The 22,849-nt window shown below is 43.8% G+C and overlaps 1 protein-coding gene across 1 annotated transcript in view; it reads left to right on the plus strand.

Moving 5' to 3' along the window:
• Positions 1-8,222, plus strand: part of CCDC6 (coiled-coil domain containing 6) — a 121,641-nt gene extending 113,419 nt beyond the window's left edge. Inside the window, exon 10 of the transcript XR_003005945.1 lies at positions 7,740-8,222. The gene's annotated coding sequence lies outside the window, so the exon portion shown is untranslated. The remainder of the gene's footprint in view (positions 1-7,739) is intronic.
• Positions 8,223-22,849: the final 14,627 nt, after the last annotated feature.

Genomic DNA, 22,849 nt, shown 5'->3' on the forward strand with positions numbered 1-22,849 from the left:
TTTTGAGCTTTATACCCTATCTCTTTCTTTCTGGTCTTTGAGTCGGAAAATGAACCTTGTTTCCCTTTGATTTCTGATAGATATTCAGCTTAGATTCTGAATACTAAAGGCTGCCTTAGAAAGTGAACTTAAGATGAGGACACAAAAGGGATTGGTACTGCTCTGTTTCTTAATCAGGATGCTGGTTACCTGGATGTATTGAGTTTTTGAAAATTCATTGAGCTGTGCGTTTATGATCTGCGCACTGTCCCGTATCTGTGTTGTATTTCACTTGAAAACCATACACCTAGGGGATTATGAAAAGGAAAGGAAAAGCACACTCATTCCCAAAATGTTATGTATAAACAATTAGATATAGGTATATACATGCACATATATCGTCAGGCTTTGGAAATTACACTCAGTATATTAGCTTATTCTTAAATTTTTAAGTCTGTTTTTATGGTTTTCTCTTCCTACGTATAAGAAGCATGGCTTTAGAATGAGTTCTAGGTTTGAGTACCAGTTCCTTCACTGGCTCAGTTACTTAACCTCCCTGGAACTCAAGTTTCTTACCTGTAAAATAACAATACTATATGCCTTGCGAAGATGAGAAAATCAAGACGAAGCCCTCTAGTACAGGCCTTCACATATACAATAAGACACAAGTCCTTTCCGTGTCCATTCCTTGAGGTAGAAAGGTAGAATGAATATTTGGGGTGATGTTTTATACACCTTGCATTTTAGGAAGCCCCTGGCAGTTAGTCCACGTTCTGTAGGGGAAAAGCAGAGACTTAGGATCCTGCCCTAGGAGCACGGTCTTCAAGAACACAGTTGTGATATCGTCTTAGGAGTGCGAACTGTTTAAACCTAGGTCCTTTTCCATATTAAAGAGCTAAATAAACCTTGAGTGAGTCTTGACTCACTCTGGCTTAAGCAAGATCTCATATTAACTATTCGTTAATGAAAAGAGTTTTTAATTTGATTTGTCATTTGGTGAATTGACCAAAATCTCAAAATGCCTCTGTTCTCATGGCAGCGAGGTTTCAGTTGTAACTTGACGAAAACATTGACCAAGAAATTACCCAGGACCTCTGAATTTAGGACTTGGCTGCATCTGCCGGCTTCAGTTTTCTAATCTATATAGTGGAGATAGCCATTCGTATTTTATGTAGAATTTGAAGAAAATGGGATTCAAAACGAAGTGCTTTAACAACATGTAAGTTATAAAGTTTAAGCTGTATGTACACTTTTTTTCTTTTAACACCTTTCAGAGGCTGTGTGTCCACGTGGTGCTTCTAAGATCGAAACGGTTGGTTTAGAAACTTTTTTTGTATTTACGTAAAACTGTAGGTAAATCTGGGTCCTGTTTTTAACGTATGGGCTATTTAAGTTAAAAAATACTTGGGGAAATTCAGTTGTATTCACTAATGTCTAATTCAGGCCCAAACTTTTAAACATTCTCTTTAGAAACAGGAAGACGCCAGTGCATGGTAAATATGGTTTGTGCCAAATGTTTCTGTGAACATGAGACGTTGAATTTCTGTCCTTTAAAGTTTTTTTTTTCTGTCCTTCACATCACCCCCATTTCCATATTACATTGAATCCTTTTGAACTAAATGTATTTAGATCTTTTTCTAAAGATCGTATTTTCTGATACCCTACTCATGATTGAGTGCAACTTTCAAGATTACTAATTATCCCAGAGAGCTTAGTAATTAACCTGAAAATTTTTCATCTTAAAAATCAAGAAGGGGAAAAACCAGACTCAGAAGTGAAACAAGATGATAGGATTAGTAGACAAGGATGTGAAAACAGCCATTATAAACATTCTTCGTGCATTCTAGAAGGCAGAAGAATACATGAGCATAAGGAAAATGAAACGTAAAAAAGCCTCCAGTTGAACTTCTAGAGACAAAAAATACAGTATATGAAATACGTAAAGCAACAAAAAAGTCTTTTGTGGACTCGTATCTGTGTTCTTTAAATGTTCCTTTGAAAGGCAACTGCTGAAATTCAACTTAAGCCCCCTTAACCTACTTTTCTCCCACCGCATCTCCCCAGGGATAGCTTTGTCTGGGTCCTGGTGAAATGCTATTGGGAAATCATTAACCTGGGGAACTGACTGACTACTGCTATTTGTTACTTTAATGTTGGGCACGAAGCCTCAGATTTAAGGTACCCAGGTACAGTAGAAAGTGTCCTGTGGGTTCAGGTCTGACCTAAGTCCAGTTTTCTGGGCTTTGGTTTCCTCACCTACAAGATAAGAATGAGAATGTGTTACCGAGTCCAAGCTCGTACTGCTCACCAGGTGACAGGCCGGTACATCGAGAGATGAGTTGGAGCAAGGAACAGCGACTTTATTTGGAAAGCCAGCCAACTGAGAAGATGGTGGACTAGTGTCCCAAAGTACCATCTTACCAGGGATAGAATTCAGGCTTCTTTTATACTAAAAAGGGACGGGGGGGTGGGGCGGGATGGAGGTTGGTTGGTGCAGGCTTTGTGGCGCCGGGATGCTTTGTTCTTACAGCGGTCCACATAGATCTGGCCACTGTGTTCCCTATGCACCTCCAACCAGACAGATGTTATTCTCTGTTCTGCAACTTTGCATCTCTGAAGGTCAGAGCCTTGAGAGTCCTCCTGTGTATTTCAGGCTGTGGGCAACATTCTTTTCCAGAGGTGCAGAGCCAGCACAACTGAGTACAGGCCACAGAGCACAGGGGTTAGAGCTAAAGGAATAGATCTAATATGCCGTCACGTTTGTTCTTCTCTGTTACGAATGGGGTGGTTGGGATCCAGTGAACATTGTTAAAACATGGGAGTGTAAGAGTCTTCATAGTGTCGCTTCTTAACTACTTCTAGTATCATTTCATTCACTCTACAGCTGTTTTAAAAATACTGCTCACGCCAGCCGTCGTGTGTGGTGCTGAGAATTCGGGGGATGGGGCAGGGGGAGAGGGGACATGAATACCGACTTCCTTCCCTTTTGGCGTTTCCCAGTGCGGTGGGTGCTGTGAGCAGGGCAGCAGCGCAGTGGGACCCGTGGCATTAGAAGAGAGGGAGGGTCAGAGAGGATTTCCAGAGGGGTTGATCTCTAAGCACATTCTTGAAGAACAGGTGGAAATTGGGTGGAGTGTTTGGGACAGAGGGAATAGCGTGTGTGGAAACCTGCAGGTCTGAGCATGACACAAGTGGTGACTGTTTGGGTTCCCTGAAAGCAAACTGAGACAGGGACTTGGTGCAGGGAGCTTCCTTGGAAGGGGAGTCCAGAAAGTGGAATGAGAACGTGGAGAAGGTGAGGCCAACAAAGGGTGCGCGGACGAGCCCGTTAGCATTGGGAGGCAACTGGAATTCAGTCCCACTGGGTGTCCCCGAGGAAGAACTGAGAACATGCCTCAGTACTATCCCACCAGAGGACAGGAATGCTGTCCAACGCACCTACTCCTTCCTCTAGGGGTTGAAGGTGACCCCGGGGAGAATGACTCCCACATTTGAATTTTCTCCGTTGTGTGTGAGGCTTCCTGGAAACCCTGAGACAACAAAGCCAAGAGTGGCTGCTCCATAGTTTTGTTTGTTCGTTTGTTTAGCACTTAATCTGCAGCTTTGAAAATCCTGTGTCTGGGAATGGAGGTATCGATACCATAGTTCTGAAATGGTCATGTTTTGAAACTCAGAAGTAATGTTATATCTGAGTGGAATGCATATTTACAAACTCCCATTGCTTAATAATCAGGACGCGGGGACATGCATATGTACAACACATATTCGTGGGAGAAAATATACATCAACGATGACAGGTTTTTACAAAACATACACCAGCCCCAAAATAACCACGGGATTCTGTTGACACCAATTATTTGGACCAAGCTTCTTCATCACATCACCTTGTAGACACTAATTCAGGTACCACTGTCCCGGATCTTGTGGTCAGAGTTGTCCCAGAATAGGCAGCTGCTTGTGTGATGTGGCTTAAGGTATTGGACAGGTCCCTTCAACCGAAGGTATCTGTTCCTCACTCTGCCCATGCCCATCGCCCTCCTTCTAGGTGCAGGGATTCCCGCAATTTTATTATAATCATTTACAGGCATGTTTGCTTGGGACCATGGTAAATAGTCAAGGATGTACTTCAATAAGAAGGATCCTTTATTGAGGCAAAATCTGTCAGTTACAAACAAGTCATGGAAGACCACAGTACCCCCTCCTCCCTCCAAAAAGAACACTGAAAATGAACATACAGAACCCTCTGTAAAACACGGCAATGCTTTCTTCTTAAGGAGAACCATATTTTAATCTATTTAAGGCCTTTCACAGGTATTTAAGAACCAGAGTTCAGCTTACAGGGTGTTCTCAGTCTTCTGCGGAATCTCGTGTTTACCAGCTCCTCATGGGTGGTCTAAAGAACACAGAAATGAATTAGTGCCGTTTGCCGAAGCCAAAGCCTGAGCAGATGACCCTGGTTCTCAAGACAACAGAACCATACTCTATGCTTTTTTAAAAAAAATAAATTTATTTATTTTTGGCTGTGTTGGGTCTTCATTGCTGCATGCAGGCTTTCTCTAGTTGTGGTGAAGAGGGACTACTCTTGGTTGCGGTGCACGGGCTTCTCACTGTGGTGGCTTCTCTTGTTGCGGAGCACGGGCTCTAGGCACGCGGGCTTCAGTAGTTGTGGCACACAGGCTCCGTAGTTGTGGCTCATGGGCTCTAGAGCACAGGCTCAGTAGTTGTGGCGCACAGGCTTAGTTGCTCCGCGGTATGTGAGATCTTCCCAGACCAGGGCTCGAACCCGTGTCCCCTGCATTGGCAGGTGGATCCTTAACCACTGCACCACCAGGGAAGTCCCAGAACCGTACTCTATGCTTAAAATGACCTTCCTGCAATGTCCTTTTGTCCCTTTCCACGCCATCACCCAAGACCCAATAGTAGTTTTCTCTTTAATCTGTAGATCATTTTCATCACCCCCAGATGTTTTCCTCATTCCCTTTTGTATCCAGTCACCTCCTTCCGCCACCACGGGGCAGCCACTGATGTGTTTTGTGTCCCTATGATGGTCACTCCCTGTTTGATGAGGGATGCTGGCGAGGTGTATGAGTGTTTACAGTGAAATCAGGTGGGCCGGGGGGCGGGGGTGGGATGGATTGCATCAGCTCTGCTACAGGTGGCCTGGGGGCTAAACACCTCCCACCGTCATTTGGTTTGGCCTAAGTATGCATGAAAAACGGTTTTTCCCCAAAGGTGGAAAAATGTAATGTGTTTTATTTTCCTTTCCCCGCCCCGCATCTTATTGAGAAATAACTGGCATATAACATGGTGTAAGTTTAAGGTGTCATGTAATATTTGATACATAGATATTGCATAATGATGAACGCAATAAGGTTAGTGAACATATCTGTCGCTTCCCATAGTTACAATTTATGAAAAGTTGAAATGCCTTTTGATTTGAAATGAGGGAGACTTTCATTTTTTAAAAAATCCAGATTTCTTATTATTCTTAAAAAATAAGAGCTCAGCAGGGCCTCGCCATCCATTGCTCAGTCAGTAGGGGCTGAGCAGTAGCTATGCCAGGGGAGCAGAGAACACCTGCCCCTCCAGAGCCACGGTGGTCCCCCTGTCCACCACACAGGTTGTTACAGTGTGGTCCCTGCGGGCTTTGAGTTCTTGGACCCCTGGTATAGGCTTCTTGAGAAGTGAAGGCTAGAGCTTGTGTGTGTGCATGAGAAAGAGAGAAGGGGGCAAAAGCAGGAGAGTGAGGGGTGAAAACTGAAGCCCTGTTTGGAAAGAGGCCTATACCAGAAGCTCCCAGCACAAATCCAGCTAATAAGAAAGTGGTTTGGGGACTTCCCTGGTGGTCCAGGGGCTAAGACTCCGCACTCCCAATGCAGGGGGCCCAGGTTCCATCCCTGGTCAGGAAGCTAGGTCCCGCGTGCATGCCGCACCTGAGACCCGGTGCAGCCAAATAAATATTTAAAAAAAAAAAAAAAGGTGGCGTGTTGATGCGCGATGGACTTCGAGAAATCAGTCTTTCTTGTGAGCCTCGTAGGGATGGTTGGCCAAGGTTTGAGATGGGATTAAAGTGCTCCTGGATTCCCTTAGCTGTGATGCCATCTACTTTGCCCCTTGTTCTCCCCAAATTCGACAGACAGCGTGGTTTCAGCAGGCTGAGAGGAGGATGTACCCATGGGTGGAGAACTATAGAGGAGATGAGTCAGACAGGGTTGTTGTTAAGTGTCTGCCCTCTGGGAAAACAAACCTTGGTTTGTATTGCTTATGGATGTTCCTGGTGTAAATACTCCCCACCGTGGCTGATTTCAAGCCACCAATGTGAAGTCACTAGGAGAGAGAGGTGCAATAGTAACACCGTATATGGTATTTCTACCGTACAGATATATTAGGTATAAATAACCGTAAATGCATAGTAATAGTAAAATGTAGTCAAATAATTAGGAAGCGGGGTGGTTTGAGTATTCTACGTGTTTTTTTTAAACCTGTGGGGTTTTTTTGGCCCCACTGCGAGGCATGCGGGATCTTAGTTCTCCTTCCAGGGATCAAACCCGCGACCCCTGCAGTGGAAGCGTGGAGTCCTAACCAAGGAATTCCCTTCACCTGTATTTTCGATACAATCTTGTAAATTATCTTAAATAATTTAATTTTTAATAGTATCTGTGTTTAACAACCAGCTCACAGAATTCCTGGCAAGTTAACAGTCAGCTTTCTTGAGCCTTTTGAGCTTGTTCTAGGATACCTGTGGGCCAGAGGTCAGGGGAGGCTCCTCTGTCAGAGGCCTCTGGTGTTTATATGTCCCACTGCAAGGGCAGTGGTGATGGTAGGGAAAGTGATTTACTTGAGGGCGCTTAAACCCCAAGCACAGGTGCAGGCTCTGAGCAAGCCTGGGTCTGGACTTGGCAGAGGACAAAAGGTTGAGGGTGAGACTCCCTCAGGAATCTCAAGGCAGCTGAGGCAGCTGCCCTTGCGGGAAGGATCCCAGGACTGTTGCCTAGACCCAGGCACGCTCAGGCGGCACAGTTTCTGCAGTCACAGTGTTCCCCCTACTCTCCCTTTACCTCCCCTCCCCACCATCCTAGCTTTCAGCGGGACAGGAGGTTAGAGCTTCATTCTGCAGAAGCAAGGGCGTTACCAGCTCTGCGGGGTGATGGGTTCTCCCTCGGCTGTCCTCGAGACGGGCTGCCTCTCGTCCCGTTCCTCTTTGTCTCGGTTGGACTATCAACTGAGCAAGACACGTAAAGTTTAAATAACTTGCCCAGAATCACGCGGTAAGTGGCAAGGCCAGACCGTCTGGCTCCAGATCGTGCAATCTTAACCACTTGATGGAAAAGAAATGTGGTAACGGGGTGGGTGTATCACCATGAGGCAGGCAGGCCTCACAGACTTAAGGTGCGGTGGTCATTGGCAGCTGCCACAGAATCCTTAGGAAGATGTATTGGGATATGGGAGCAGAGGAGTGGGGTTGGAGGCGTTGGTTCAGAGTGGAAGGAAGGGAAGCCTGTGAACGTTGTTTGGAGAGGTGCCCCATTCATATGTGTGTTTAGGTGTGTGTTGGGGGACTGACTGGGCCCTCAGAAGCAAAGAGGCTTCCTCTCTCCGTGCCCAGTCGAGTACCCGAGAGACCAGGGCCACCTAGATCAAAGCAGAAATGGATCCAACACCCCCTGGATAGTTGGTATTAAAGAACTCTTGTTCATTTCTTTTCCAGCTGTGATAATGGTATTGTAACTGTTTCCTTTTTTTTTTTTTTTTTTTTTAAGGTTTTTATTTTAGCCAATGACTATTTCCCCTAGAACCTGGGCCACAGATCCATGAGAAATACCAGGACCATGGAATGAAGGTGCTGGGGAAGGCTACAGAGATGGAAATCCATCTGGGGAAGATTCCAGGTTTACCGTGAGACCTTTCTCATGGCTTTAGGCAGATTAGTTACTTGGGGGAGCTTTGTCCTTAAACATGAGTTCAAACACTTACTCAGCAGAGCCATCAGAGATAGGGTTGCCTGAGAGGTCACAGAGTATAACTGCAGAAGGACAGAATTCCAAGCAACAGAAGATGCAGGTTACAGATAGACTCACTTTTGCCTGGCTCATGACTTTATGGAAGTTACTAAATCTCTCTAATTTTCCTTTTTTTTTTTCTGTTTTTTATTGATGTGTAAGATGCATTCATCCTATCGTTTATCTGTAAATAAAAATAATATTTCTAAAAGATCTGTATCTTTTAGAAGTTCCTAAATAAAATACTTACTGATGCAATGATATGGTATTGTGGGTTCTCTTTGAAAAGGTTCACTGAGGGGGCAGGTGGTAGGCAGGTGGATGTAGGTATAGAGGAAACAGGAGAACAGGATGGGGAGCATGTCGATGCCCTAAATTCGGTGATAGACGCCTGAGAGTTTGTTATACTATCCTCTACACTTGTATGTTTAAGATTTTCTTAGTAGATTTTTCAGAAATGGAAGGGAGGAGATCAAGAGATTTTTAAGGATGGAAAGGGAGAAGGGAGTCTTGGGAAAGTGAGAGAGATGCCGCCATAGAAGATTCTAATTTTTGCAGGAAAGCGGGAGCGTTCTGTACACCACCCTTCAACCTGAGAAACCTGGGGATAAGTTGCTCTGAAATGAGCACGTGTATCTGGGTTTGGGAGTTGTGGACTCTGGGCAAATGGCTTGGAGTGACTGATAACCTGGTGAAGTTCATCACAAGAGAATGTCCTCTCCTTTTTTCTATTTTGTTCTCATATCTACATTTCTGCAGATAGCAGGGCTGGCTGGCATGGTGGGGCTTCCCTTTCACTTGGGAAAGGCCGCTGCTTGCAGGTGTCCCATGGGGTTCTCATTTTTGAGTCGAGACGTGATGTCACTGTCACTAAGTTTTGGGTTGGCCTTATGGAACTTTGGGACCACAAGAGACTTGGGGTGAATTCATACAGCTTGGGGTGAATTCATACAGCTTGGGAGTCCTGAAGAAGGTAATCAGTAACGAGGTTTCTGAAAAAATAGTCTATACTTAACTGAGTATTGAGTGAGGCTCCCATTAGTATACCTGAGCTAACAATGAGATTAGGGAAAGAAAATCACTTTGGCTTTTCAGTCTCTTTGTGGGACTCTGAGGTTCAACTTAGGGATGCTTTTTATTTTATTTTATTTTTTAAGAAATCCAAGAAGAGTTCATTTTATTTCTTTTTATTTTAATTCACACTTTCTTTTTTTGAATTTATTTATTTTTGGCTGTGTTGGGTCTTCGTTGCTTCTCACGGGCTTTCTTCTCTAGCTGCGGCGGGCGGGGCCTATTCTTCGTTGCGGTGCACAGGCTTCTCACTGTGGTGGCTTCTCTTGTTGCAGAGCACGGGCTCTAGGTGCACGGGCTTCAGTAGTTGTGGCACGTGGGCTCAGTAGTTGTGGCTCACGGGCTCTAGAGCACAGGCTCAGTAGTTGTGGTGCACGGGCTCAGTTGCTCCACGGCATGTGGGATCTTCCCAGACCAGGGCTTGAACCCATGTCCCCTGCATTGGCAAGCAGATTCTTAACCACTGCACCACCAGGGAAGTCCCTGGGGGTGCTTTTTAAATTGCTGGACTTTCCCTGTGGGTAGTGTTCATCACTCATTGTATTAGCCTTTTAGGTTATATAACATATATATAACCACAGGTCAGGTAGCACAATTGGGCATAAATCAAGGTGAGATGCAGAATAAGGGGTCAGTCCTCCAAGGGTCCAGCTCTGAAGTGTGCTTAATGTCCGGTTTGACCAATTTCAGACCTTGGGTGCAGCTTCTACCTGGCTTGTCTCACTAACCCTAGGTCAGTACTTAAGAATAGTAATTTTAAAAAAATTCAATGGCTACATGGGTGTGGACAGCGCATTTCTGATACTCTCAGCTTCTCTTAAAGGGATAATCACATATTTCGTGTTGGCTGTGAAAGCGAATGGTTAATAAAACTAAATGTAAAGAAATGTTGGCTGGGGCTTCCCTGGTGGTGCAGTGGTTGAGTCTGCCCACCAATGCAGGGGACATGGGTTCGTGCCCCGGTCCGGGAAGATCCCACATGCCGCGGAGCGGCTGCGCCCGTGAGCCATGGCCGCTGAGCCTGCGCTTCCGGAGCCTGTGCTCCGCAACGGGAGAGGCCACAACAGTGAGAGGCCCGCGTACCGGAAAAAAAAAAAAAAATGTTGGCTGGAGGAAAGCTCTTAAATTCTCTACTCTCCTCCTAGCTTCCCCCCAAGGGTAGAATTTGTTCATTTGACTGGGTGAGAGTTTGGGACAGTGACATCGTGAGCCATGGAACCAGCAAAAGTTTGATTAGATTCTTCCGGTCCCCAGATTCCCAGCCACCTTCCTCATCTGAAGAACCCTGTCTTCAAATTCCGTTCCCTCATCTGGAAAAGTTTGGTTTCAGATCCTTGGTTTCCTTGGTCCTAAAGAAAATACTTCAGAGACTAGTTCAGCTCAGCTCTCCAGAGCTGATTTACCAGATGGCAATTGTAGCAGCTTAAAGGGGAAAAGGAATGATTTTATTTGTAAAGCAATTAAAAACCAAGTGCTCTTTAATGTTACTTACTATCTGTGTTTTAGGAAAGCAAATGCCTTAAATTGGCATTAAGATCCTCAAATTGTTAAGTAAGTTTTATTACCATTTAGATAAAGTGCAGCCTATTCGTGCTATTGGCTTTTTTTTATGCATTCAGAGTCCCTCCAAAGGTTAGGTGGGAAATACCCACATTTCAGACTCTGAGCCAGGTTTGAAATGAAATATCCATGAACCCATACCCTGAGTTGCATTTTTGTTTGTTTGTTTTTGCGTGATAAATGGAATTCTCTATAAGCTGGATCGGCCTATTTATGTCTCTGAAGGAAAGTTCAGTCTGTATCTAAAGAGGGTGCTGTGGACTTCCCTGGTGGCGCAGTGGTTAAGAATCCGCCTGTCAATGCAGGGGAGACGGGTTCGAGCCCTGGTCCGGGAAGATCCCACATGCCGCGGAGCAACTGAGCCCGTGCGCCACAACTACTGAGCCTGTGCTCTAGAGCCCGTGAGCCACAACTACTGAGCCTGCACACCTAGAACCTGTGCTGTGCGGCAAAAGAAGCCACTGCAGTGAGAAGTGCACCACAGTGAAGAGTAGCCCCTGCTCGCCACAACTAGAGAAAGCCCGCATGCAGCAACAAAGACCCAAGGCAGCCAATAAATAAATTAATTTTTTTTAATTAAGAAAAAAAGATAAAGAGGTGCTAGCGCTCATCCGATTGACCTCTCTGATCAGCTGATATGAGGTGTGGCTCCCCCAACTTTTTTTCATTGCATCAAAACATATGCTTTTAGGGAATTCCCTGGCAGTCCAGTGGTTAGGATTCCAAGCTTTCACTATGGAGGGTGTAGTTTCAGTCCCTTGTCAGGGAACTAAGATCCCACAAGCTGCATGGCGTGGCCAAATTAAAAAACTAAAAAAATATATGCTCTTGTTGTAGCTACCCATGTATATTTTGAAAGCGTAGGAGAGAGACTGGGCCTTGGGACCTGAGTGCCTGATTTTAGATATTGGCTCTGAAACTTAGATCCTTGGACAAACTGCATAAGCACTCAGAGTCTGTTTTCTCATCTTCCTCATAGAGTTGTGTGGAATAAGTATGTTCCTACAGTACAGATAAAGCTCTTAGGACAGGAACCTAGAACTTAGGACAAGTTAAACCCTCAATATACAAGAACTATTATTATACATTTCTGTATTCCCTGGGTTTACCATTCCAGAATTGTCATAATATTAAGTTCTAATGATAGATGCCACCTTAGTTTCTCATACCTCTAAGTTTTTCTTTTTTAATGTTTACTTTCTGAAAATGCGATTAAAAAAAAAAGACAGTTGCAGTCTTCAAAATTGACTTACTTTTCTTGCTGGTAGTGGTGTGTGAAAGATGCATCCAAATATGTAAGATTACCTTACTGATTTTTTCTGAGTTTTGTTTAGTCTCCTTTGTAGTGTCTTAAGAATTACTTATGTGCGTAATCCTTATCAACTTCCCACCTGGAAAATGTGATAATGTTACCGAACCAAACTTGGGTCCACTCACCCGTGTACAGCAAAGCCAGTCTACTGACACCGGCTTGTGGTAAAGGAAAGTGCAGGGTTTATTTCAGGCACCACGCAAGGAGTCCAGGGCAGCTAGTACTTAAAAGACCCAAACTCCCCAAAGGTTTCAGGGAAAGGTTGTTAAAGACAGGGCGAGGAAGGGGGTTATGGGATGTGTGATCAGCTCGTGGACATTCTTCTGATTGGTTGGTGGTGAGGTAATTGGGAGTCAGCGTTATCAACCTGCTTCCAACCTGTCTGGGGTCTAAGTGCTCGTGGGCAGCATCAGTTAACTTCTTCCACCCGGTGGGGCTTTCAGTATCTGCAAAACAGCTTAAAGGATGTGGCTCAGAATATTATCTATAGCCCTTGAGGAGGAACTAAATAAAGGTCCTTGGCTTTGCTTAATGGCTAAACTATTTTTATTTTGTCTTGCTTGACTGTTTTCCTTTATTTCTGCATTTTTTCACTTCTCTGATTAAATTTATTCTTTGACTAAAGTTTTTCTATGGACAAAAGGCAGGTGGAGGACATGATGGTGGGGAGGTCCTGCTCGGTTACAATGACTTGCCTGTCCTTCCCGAAAACTGAACAGAACTCTCTACCTCCGAGGTCCATGCCTGTATCAGCCACACAAGTTTCCCCAGACTTGCCCAGAAATTGAAACTGGGCCAAAGTTGAGCCGGGGCAGAGACACTAGGCAACAGCTTTTGATGACTGTTCTCTATCACTTCCTCTCCACTGCCCCCTACCATGCCCAAGCCATTCTCATCTCTTTAACAAACAGTGGGCTGATTAAGGACAGGAAGTTAATTTCCTGATAACTATCAATGACTGAAGGGCAGTCCTTTAGTTGCCGGTTGCCAATTACCTTCACTTGAATGAACTTTCCTGCCAGAAGCCAGTCCCCCTCCCGCAAACATCCTGTGCCTTCCACTAAGCGAAAACACCAGCAGGCTCTATCTGGTGTTACCAGTATTGTCGAGGGATGTTCAGAGCCCGGACTTGGATGTATGCTTCCTTTTGCTGCTCTGAGAGAGCTGGAAGGGGCCGTGGGCTTCTGAGAAGAGAGTGTTGCTTCTTGAATCTTATCGATTGAGGATTCGCTGAGTTTTCTTACTTGCTTCACGGACACCTTCATTCAACATACATTTATCAAGCCAGGTTCTGCTTCATAACAAAAACCCAGAGAACTCTCTGGCGTTCCAGTGGTTCGGACTTTGCGCTTCCTCGGCTGGGGGCCTGGGTTCTATCCCTGGTCGGGGGAAAAAAACCAAACCAGCTTCTTGAGTTGAAGTTGGGGAAAAATACTTGAGAAACAGCTTGCATACATAATCCCATAGGGTGTTTTTCTCATTTCTTATAATCACTGGCAGTTTTTAAACTACAGCCCTTTTCGAAATTTAAGAAATAAATGTGAGAGGTCTGGCTCCTGCAATAAGAATGGATGTTAGAGGCAAAGTATTTAAGTTTGTATAACATGGATTGCATCAGAATGAATGGAATAAAAGGAATTTGCCAAGGGGAGGTGGCTTGAGGTACACTTTTATTATATATATATATTTGGTGTGGAAAGACCTAGCAGTTCAAAAGTAGCCCCTCTCATCTCCCCCAGTGCCTGAATTTTCCTTGCTGGTTCTTCAGGGTTAAGAGCTGTGATGTGAGGCAGAAATCTTATCCCTGGAAAGGACCCAGTTCTTGGATTGGAGTGGGGTGTGTTGAAAAGTGCATAAACCGGGCATCAGATGACAGAGTTTCAAGTCTTATTTGGGTTTTTTTTTAAGTTTATTTATTTATTTATTTATGGCTGCATTGGGTCTTCGTTGCTGCACGCGGGGCTTTCTGTAGTTGCGGCAAGTGGGGGCTACTCTTCGTTGCGGTGCACGGGCTTCTCATTGTGGTGGCTTCTCTTGTTGCAGAGCATGGGCTCTAGGTGCGTGGGCTCAGTAGTTGTAGCTCGTGGGCTCTAGAGCACAGGCTCAGCAGTTGTGGCACGTGGGCTCAGTAGTTGTGGCTCGCAGACTCAGTAGTTGTGGCACATGGGTTCTGCTGCTCCACGGCATGTGGGATCTTCCCAGACCTGGGCTCAAACCCATGTCCCCTGCATCGGCAGGCGGATTCTTAACCACTGTGCCACCAAGGAAGTCCCTCAAGTCTTCTTTGGCCACTTGCTTGCTCTGGCCCTAGACCAGTTCCTCAGCATCTCTTGGCATCAAGCATCTAGCTGTGTGCCTGGCACATAGGAAGTGCTCACAAACTCCTTGTCCTTCTGTATCTTACCCACTCAATTTGCCTAAACCACAGATCTGGCGCTGTCCTGGGCTTCTTGCAGTCTCTCCCCCCGAGTTCTCAGCAGGCGGTAAGTCTGGCCAGTTTTACCCTCTAAATGCTGCCAAATCCTGCCCATCCTCTGCACTCCTGCCCCAGGTCAGTTCGTCCTTATTGTTCATTGGACCCTTGTAGGAAATACTTTCTCTGTTCTGGCCTCAGGTCCTGTTCCACCAATGACATCTCGCTCCTGATTAGAATAGAAGCATTAGCCCCATCTTGCCTGTAGAATGAAGTCTTCAACATAGTAAGAACAGCAAGCACTTCCATCGTTCCTACTGTGTGCTCTTCTAAATGTTCCATGCGTGTTAACTCACTTAATCCTTGCCACAGCTTTATGTGAGGATGACTGTTCTGATCCTCAGTTGACAGATGAGGAAACTACTGCGTAGAGAGGTTAAATAACTTGATTGGAGTTAAACTGCTAGTAAGTGAGGAAGCAGAACATTAAAATTTTGTGGGGCTTCCCTGGTGGCGCAGTGGTTGAGAATCCACCTGCCGATGCAGGGGACACGGGTTTGTGCCCTGGTCTGGGAAGATCCCACATGCCGCAGAGCGGCTGGGCCTGTGAGCCATGGCCGCTGAGCCTGTGCGTCCAGAGCCTGTGCTCTGCAGCGGGAGAGGCCACGACAGTGAGAGGCCCGCGTACGGCTAAAAAGAAAAAAATGTATGTATCCCTGTTCAGTCTCAGTCTTGTCTCTGGCCGCTTCTGCCTTGTTTTTTTGGTGTTTTTTAAAAAAATATTTATTTAATTATTTGGCTGTGCCGGATCTTCGTTGTAGCATGCAGGATCCTTCAGTTGCAGCATGCAAACTCCTAGTTGCAATCCCTGACTAGGGATCGAACCCGGGCCCCCTGTGTTGGGAGCTTGGAGCCGTAGCCACTGGGCCACCAGGGAAGTCCCTGCCTTGTTCTTTATTCTCCAGCAATGCAGGCTCCATGCTGTTCTCATCCCACCCATATCCATTCCTCGTCCTCCCATACTTTTGCTCCTGTTAATAGCTCTGCTTGGAACGCCTTTCCTGTTGACTCCTTGGCAAATTCCTACTTCTCCTTTCAGACTTGACCCTGGCATCACCTCCTCCATCATTCAGTCTTCCTACCTGGTTGCCCTTGTGCTCCATGCACACCTCTGAGTATCTGAGGTGCTGCTTTGTGTTAGGGATGAGACAGACGATGGAAACCCGGATCGAGAGGTGTGGTCTTCAGGATCTTAGGGCCCTCTGGGGAAAAGAGGCAAAAACCTTGGAGCAGAACGGCATGAGCATCCCAGACAGATGGACACCCGGCGCTCTGAGAGGACTCCAGCCTGGAGTGTGGGGAAACTAGAAACACAGATGGGAAGAAACTCACAGATGGGAAGAAATTCACAGTGAGGAACTAGGGCGAGGAAAGGCTGTCTAGACAGAAGGGATGGCATTTGCAAGCTCAGAGCCAAGACAACCCCTGGTAGGTTTGGGGAAATAACTGAGCGTATTCATCTATTTACTTGTCTCTCCCACTTGGCTGAGCCCCTCAAGGATGTCAGATCCCTTCTGCCTTCCTCACAGAGGGCTCAGTGGACATTAGACTAGAACCCAAACACCGGAATCTCTGGGATCCTGTCTCCATCAGTTAAAGATAAGGGCCGTGTGAGGAGATAGCGAAAGTCCTTTAGATTTTCTGAGATTCTATGAACCCCCTAAGGAAAAGAAGGCAAGCAAGAAGGCCTCAGTTTGGATAGCCTGAGAGTCCCGGGAAGCTGGAGGTGATGCTCAGGCCCTGATTTTCACCTGTTGGTGAAAAAAGAGGGTTATGGGGGGTTTGTAGTTGAGGCAAACTTAGCTGCTACATACTTTCCCTCCTACAGACGGGAAGCAGAAAGCGTTTTGCCAGCATCCCTGGCCTGAGTGTGGAATCATCTGTGGGGCTAGTCAGATGTCTGAGAGCCTCTTCTAAATGCAGGGTCCCTGTAGAGACTTGGAAGACCGAATACACAGTGTCCAGGATATAAATTAAAATGTAACCCTGGCCCACAGCTTGCTGCAATCCGCCCAGGAAGCCAGGCTACTGTATCCAGTAGTAGCAACAGTAATCAGTTGCTACAGTAACCAGTAACCAGTTGCTACAGTAACCAGCAACAGTAACCAGTCCAGGAAGCCAGATCATAACCCCTGTGGCAACTGGTCCCAAACATCCAGGACTTGATTAATAATTGACAGCTTTGCTAATATTTGCACCCGCTTCTAATTTAGGACAGACAGGAGAAAGCCAATATGTCCCCCCAACCAGTCACACAGGAGCCCCCGCGTCTAGCCGGCCTGTCTATTGCTTCCTGGTGCTAACAGCCTCCAGTCAGGGCATACCCGAAGCCTTTCCTTTTTCTTTCCAATAGAAAACTTTCACACCCTTCTGCCTGCTTTTGAGTTGTTGCCCAATGCAGGTGATGGTGGTCGACTCCTTTGCTAGAGCAAAAAGCTTTGAATCGGTAGCCTTTGTTTGTTCTCATCTGGATGGTCTTCATTCATTTCCACAAATTAGAAGAAGTTCCCTGAAGCTCTGGGTATTCTATTTATTTTTTTCACTCTTGGATCCAATTTCCCTTTCTTTGAACACTGGAGAACGGTTTTTGCCAAAGTTTTTCAATAATTTGCCCAGACCCACCCTAAACATTGACCAGGATTGGGCGTGTTTGTGCTGGAAAGAGCACTGTTTTCTCTGAGATGAGAGATAGCACCTGGATTCCCAACTCTGCCCTTGGTGCTGTGAGTCAGCAAGTGTCTTAGCCTTTTTATACCTCCATCTCCTTACCTGTAAAATGGGACTAAGAAATGATTGCTTGCTTAAGTGTTGGACCATACCCCATGGTCCTTAATGTTTACAACTAGAGGTGCACCCCTCAGCACTTTCTTACAGTCAAATAAAAACAAATGTAGATGAAGGTATGGAGAGCCATTATTTGGAAAGACTATTGCAGTGGGGCGGGGGGCACTGTTGCAATAGAGAGAGCACACGGAGCCCAAGATCTGTAAGAGTCTCAAACGTTGTGTCAGACAGGTTTGGTCAGGAAGGGCTATTCGGTATTCTGAGGCTGGCTTAGGTTGAAAGTGGGTCAAAGTTCAGGCGCCCATGGGGAAGGAAGAAGCCACAGTAAAGTTAGGTCAAGTCACATTAGCAGGTATTTTGTCCCTGTTGGTCAGTGGGGGTCAAACAATTCAGCTAATCATTGATGAGACAAAGAAGGGGAACTTGGAGCTTGTGTCTGGCTTGGTCCTAGGTAAATAAAGGGGTATCCATGAATCTTATCTAAGTTACACGAAGGATGTTTTTTTCTTCTGATTTTATTGAGATATAATTGACATACAGCACTGTATGAAGTTTTAGATGTACAGCATAACGATTTTTAAAAAGTTTTTATGGGAGTATAGTTGCTTTACAATGTTGTGTTAGTTACTGCCATACAGCAAAGTGAATCAGCTATTATATACATATATCTCCTCTTTTTTGGATTTCCTTCCCATTTAGGTCACCACAGAGCATTGAGTAGAGTTCCATGTGCTGTACAGTAGGTTCTCATTAGTTATGTATTTTACACATAGTAGTGTATATATATGTCAATCCCAATCTCCCAGTTCATCCCACACCCCCCCCTTTCCCCCCTTGGTATCCATATGTTTGTTCTCTACATTGGTGTCTCTGTTTCTGTTTTGCAAATAAGTTCATCTGTACCATTTTATAGATTCCACAGATAAGAGATATTATATGATATTTGTTTTTCTCTTTCTGACTTACTTCACTCTGTATGACAGTCTCTAGGTCCATCCGCGTCTCTGCAAATGGCACGATTTCATTCCTTTTTGTGGCTGACAGCATAATGATTTGACTTACATACATCATGAGATGATTACCACAGTAAATTTTGTGACCACACATCATCTTATGTAGACATAAAATGAAAGAAATAGAAAAAAATGTTTTTTCTTATGATGAGAACTCTTTGGATTTATTCTCTTAACAACTTTCATATATAACATACAGCATGTTAATTATATTTACCGACGACATGTGGTATAGGTACTCAACAGAATATTATTCAGCCTTAAAAAAGGAAGGAAATTCTGACACACGCTGCAACATGGATGAATCCTTTTTTTTTTTTAACATCTTTATTGGAGTATAATTGCTTTACAGTGTTGTGTAAAGAGCCAGGAGGTGGACCCTGGGGATATCCAGTCCAGTGGATACCAGGAGATAGGTGGATGGAAATCTTTTGTTAATGCAACGCTGCTCATTGAGTTTGTTGTAGCCAAGCTGTCAGTGCGCTTGGCAATGCTGTTCATGGTCTTGGTTACCTCTCTCATAAGGGCGTGCGTGACCTGAGTATTTTACTAGACGTTTTTTGGTAGCCAAGAGAGTGCCTTTTCCAGGGAGAAATCTGTCCCTTGCATGGGCTGCTGTAGGGATAAGTCCTTCAAGGTATATATCAAGTCAACAGGGCTTTAAACTGTAGTATTTCCACAGCTGCTGAGTAAGAATCTGGGCAGTTGTATTTCAGTTTTTGGTGATGCCAAGGCAACAGGGAGGGAGGAACATTGACAATGTTAGTTTGTATGGTTGTAGGCAGCTTCCGAAGGAAAATAAAGGAACTGAAAATTTAATAGGGTTTGACAATGCATGCAAGATGATAGGATCTAGTCTAGTTTACAGGTGCTCATATCTATCAGTTACCTGCAATTTACAAAGGCTTAAACTAGTTCAAAAACAATGACCAGGGCCAGAATTTGGTAATCCACAGGGTGTGCTATAGTTTTCCAATGAAACACAAAAATTCCCTCCATCGTTACCTGTTTTGATCAAAGATAATCTCAAAGGAAGATTATTCTTTTTTTTTTTAGAAAGATTATTCTTGATCATAAAATAAAGCTCATCTCATTAGATATGGCCTGATTATTTACCCAGGCATAGCAAGAGTGGTGCTTAATGTATAGACCTTTTAAAGTTTGCTTTGCTGGAGGTCTTCATAACGAGTCTTAGAATGGACCTTTAAAATCTTCTTGAGGCTGGGAAGCCAAGCCGAGAACTAACCATCAGGTTTCACCTGCATTACCCATAAATTTGGGTGTATTCCTCTTTTCTCAAGGTCCCTCAGATAGCCCAGCTTTCCTGGGCCCACCAGCAAGAGTTCATCTCACTCACTTGTAAGCTGGGAACCCTATAAGCCACATACCACACTGCTTTTCCCAAGAGAGCTTTGTAAGCACTACCCCCATAAAGTCAACCCTAGTTCCTTAAAACTGACTGGTCTTATCTAATTCATTCTCAAATATAACGTTCTGGACAAAGCCTTTGTTGTATAATCAATGTTTTCTATCATATCCTGTTAATAAGCAGATAAAATTCTTATTGAACTGATGCAATTAATTATATTACCGTGAAAGTAAGAATATTCCATAGGAGTTTCTGAATTTTGGAGGAGTCAGACAGGGAGAAAAAGGTATATGTTTCATTTCTAGTTTTCAAAAACGTAGTCACCAAAATTGTTACAGACAGTTTAAGGGAAAAGAGAAAGGAGCTCCCTATATACAGAGAATAGAATATTAAAGTATCAGCAACATTCCAAACCATCCCTCATTAGCTCATTCACTTTTCTGTGTGATTCTTTTTCTGCTCTGTCTTGGTTTAGCAGCCTCAGGAACCCATGATAGAATGCTGGGAATCCTGACTCAGTTCAGTGGTAGGGTCTGAAAGTTGTTGAAGCAATACCATCAGAAGCCTGTGTTCAAGGGTACTTGGCTTAGCCCTTTCCCACGTGGCTCTGAGACCATTCTTTGTTAAAGTCAAAACATTCTGGACTGTAGCTGACTGGCAAACATGTTCAGGAAACCAACAGCGTAAATTAAAAAAACTATCTGTAGATGGTAAAAGACAAGATGGCCATGGTTAGCTTATTAAAGATAATTTTCAAAACTGAAAGATCTGATAAAAGTTTATTAAAAGTTTGGGATTAACATATATGAACGAGTATATGTAAAATGACTCTACTATTTATAAACTAGATAACCAACAAGGACCTATGGTATAGCACAGGAAACTATATTCAGTATTTTGTAATAACCTATAAGGGAAAATAATCTGAAAAAGAATATATTAATATATGTATATGTGTGTGTGTGTGTGTGTGTGTGTGTAATGCCTTTGCTGTACACCTGAAACTAACACAACGTTGTAAATCACCTATACTTCAACTAAAAAAAAAAGTTTATTATAAAAACAATGCAATTGACAAGGAAATTTGGTTGTTTCTGGGCATATGCAAAATAAAATAAAATCCATCTGAAATCAAAGTGACCAAAAATATTTTTAAAAATAGGAGATGGCATGATTGTTAAGAACCTTAGCTCTTCCAAAAGTGAGAAAACTTTGTTCCTTTAAGTCATCAAGGACATGATAAAGTAAAGCACAGAAAAGTATTCTGGTAAGACACAGGATCTTTGCCTTTTAGGCAGATTTCTCAGAAGGTAAACAGAAACCTTTTATAACCTCTTGAGAGGCAGATCAATAACCCAAGAAAATTTTGTCATTTAGCAAAGAGGAAATAAAATTTTAGTTTTGCATCAGTATAATATTTGATACTAACAATCTTTTAAAGAAAATCTTATAATAAGCCCATCAAACCTTAGCTAACATTGACCATGACAAATACAATTCCCTTTCTATAAACCTTCTATGACTTTCTATATCCATTCAGATTTTGTCCTCTGCATTCCTATTCCTTGTTCTGGAGCAACCAATCATTTTACCTTAGGACAAAGCCACTCTTCTTTCCCTTAACAAAAGCACATCCTGAAAACCTTGCATACAAAGTTATTTACTATGCAATTATTTCTCCCAGAGAGTCTCATTCACATATATTGATCATAACTTTTAACCACAGTAACTTTTATTTCACAGAAATAACTATGAGGTGGATAGTTGTGAACTGTGTGTCACACACCAATGTTTTGTAGCAGAGCTTATGACTCACAACTTTTTATAGCCATATACATCTTTACAGTACAACTTCTCAATGTGGCAAAAACAAACACATTCATTAACAGATCAAAATATATAGTCCTAAAATTATGCTCAGTAGTTAATATTTCAGTATTTTATCTTATTAGAAATTATGTCAATAATCTAGCATACGTTTTTAAGTTACCAAAAGACCTTAGAGAGTATCCTCAAGCTGACACATACTAGAAAACATAATTACTGTTAAAGTATGTCTGAATAATGATAAATTTGGTTAAACCCAAATTTACAGCTTTCATCATCTCAAACACCTGGTAGATATAATGCTATTCAATCAATACACCTGTGTAAGTTCAGGAAGAACATGCCCAAATAGAGTAAAAATGTATGCTTGTATTATACTTAACTCTGATAACTGAGAAGACATCTGTTTTTATTAAACCAATAATATTAAACTAGTCTTGTTTGTGAAAGATTAAACTTTGTGAACTTGAATTCTTAATGCATTTGGGTTAGTTTTTATAAGAATACTTTTTAAAGTATTAGAAGTTAAATTTTCTTAGTTTCTAGAAATTTTAGGAATCTTTAATTTATGTCAGGGCTTATTTAACTTCAATTAAAATAAAGCTCCTTTAGAGGTTTTTATAATCTAACTTGGTAATGTCATCTGAAGGTAGGAAAATTTTACACATATATAACGTACCTACATTACATACATGTAAACAGAGAGGCAGATCGAAATATGGGGGCTTATAGCTTCAATTTTAAAATTTCAATTCACTGGTTCATATGAAAATGTGGGCTCTTGTCCTTATCCCACCGTAATATTTTTACCAGGATTATGTTTCTGGCAGATAGGGTAAGTTGAGGTTATCTGCTCAACATGAGGGCTGAAGTGTCCGCCAATGTGGAGGAGATCCCTTAAGATTTCCTTTGCCTTAATGTGTGATCTTATGGAAGCTAAATTATGCACTAAATTTGGGGCAAGGGGCTGAGCAGGACCAAGTGGCTATCCAGGTGTCTCCAAAGCTCATCCTTGTGGATAAAATACCCAGCCTGCTTCCAGGTAGTTTTTTCAGCCTCAGATGATTGCTCCTGGGCTCCTTGAGCCCCTCCAGAACCCCTGACGGGGGAGGGCCACCTAGACCTCTACTGGCTATAGGGAGTTGAGGGGCCAGAGTGGGAAAGGGAGGGGAGAGAGGGGTGGAGCAGGTAAAGGTTTTGAAGGGGAGGAGATCAAGCAGTTCAAGGGAGTTAAAGGGACGGTCAGATTTAGTTAAAAGGAGGAAGAAGGGGCTTCCCTGGTGGCACAGTGGTTGGGAGTCCGCCTGCCGATGCAGGGGACACGGGTTCGTGTCCCGGTCCGGGAGGATCCCACATGCCGCGGAGCGGCTGGGCCCGTGAGCCATGGCCGCTGAGCCGCAACAGTGAGAGGCCCGCATACCACAAAAAAAAAAAAAAAAAAAAAGGGGGGAGGGGAGAGGC

This window comes from Neophocaena asiaeorientalis, unplaced genomic scaffold, assembly GCF_003031525.2.
Source record: "Neophocaena asiaeorientalis asiaeorientalis breed wild unplaced genomic scaffold, Neophocaena_asiaeorientalis_V1.1 scaffold183, whole genome shotgun sequence".
NCBI classification, from domain to species: Eukaryota; Metazoa; Chordata; class Mammalia; order Artiodactyla; family Phocoenidae; genus Neophocaena; species Neophocaena asiaeorientalis.